Source organism: Panulirus ornatus, chromosome 70 (assembly GCF_036320965.1).
Source record: "Panulirus ornatus isolate Po-2019 chromosome 70, ASM3632096v1, whole genome shotgun sequence".
In the NCBI taxonomy this organism is placed as follows: domain Eukaryota; kingdom Metazoa; phylum Arthropoda; class Malacostraca; order Decapoda; family Palinuridae; genus Panulirus; species Panulirus ornatus.
The window spans coordinates 5,195,059-5,196,391 of NC_092293.1; positions in this window are offsets into that span (position 1 = coordinate 5,195,059).

A 1,333-nucleotide genomic window follows, 5' to 3' on the forward strand; every position below is an offset into this window, starting at 1 on the left:
GAAGAAAGTTAAGAGTAAATGTGAATAAGAGCAAGGTTATTAGGTACAGTAGGGTTGAGGGTCAAGTCAATTGGGAGGTGAGTTTGAATGGAGAAAAACTGGAGGAAGTGAAGTGTTTTAGATATCTGGGAGTGGATCTGGCAGCGGATGGAACCATGGAAGCGGAAGTGGATCATAGGGTGGGGGAGGGGGCGAAAATTCTGGGAGCCTTGAAGAATGTGTGGAAGTCGAGAACATTATCTCGGAAAGCAAAAATGGGTATGTTTGAAGGAATAGTGGTTCCAACAATGTTGTATGGTTGCGAGGCGTGGGCTATGGATAGAGTGGTGCGCAGGAGGTTGGATGTGCTGGAAATGAGATGTTTGAGGACAATGTGTGGTGTGAGGTGGTTTGATCGAGTAAGTAACGTAAGGGTAAGAGAGATGTGTGGAAATAAAAAGAGCGTGGTTGAGAGAGCAGAAGAGGGTGTTTTGAAATGGTTTGGGCACATGGAGAGAATGAGTGAGGAAAGATTGACCAAGAGGATATATGTGTCGGAGGTGGAGGGAACGAGGAGAAGAGGGAGACCAGATTGGAGGTGGAAAGATGGAGTGAAAAAGATTTTGTGTGATCGGGGCCTGAACATGCAGGAGGGTGAAAGGAGGGCAAGGAATAGAGTGAATTGGAGCGATGTGGTATACCGGGGTTGACGTGCTGTCAGTGGATTGAATCAGGGCATGTGAAGCGTCTGGGGTAAACCATGGAAAGCTGTGTAGGTATGTATATTTGCGTGTGTGGACGTATGTATATACATGTGTATGGGGGTGGGTTGGGCCATTTCTTTCGTCTGTTTCCTTGCGCTACCTCGCAAACGCGGGAGACAGCGGCAAAAAAAAAAAAAAAAAAAAAAAAAATATATATATATATATATATATATATATATATATATATATATATATATATATATATATATATATATATATATATATATATATATATATATATATGTATATATATATATATCTGCGTATGGACCTTCCAACTGTTCTCTGTGATTTGCGCTAAAACCTCCCAAGTAGAGAACCTCCGCTTGAGGATGAGAGAATGTCGCTGCCTCGTGGAGGAAATATAGACAGTCAAAGAAAGATATACAGTGTGAAGAGTCAGGAGAGCAGGAGGTGAAAACAGAAGTGTTGGTTGGGAGACAGATTCTCAACCAGATAACGTTAGTGTCTAGACATTCTAGGTTCATGAGACGTGCAAATGGCCTGTTGATTTTGGAAGAAGCACAGACTTCCTTTGTAACGACAATGTAAATGATTATTGTTAAAAATGTTAAATGGTTATTGAAAAC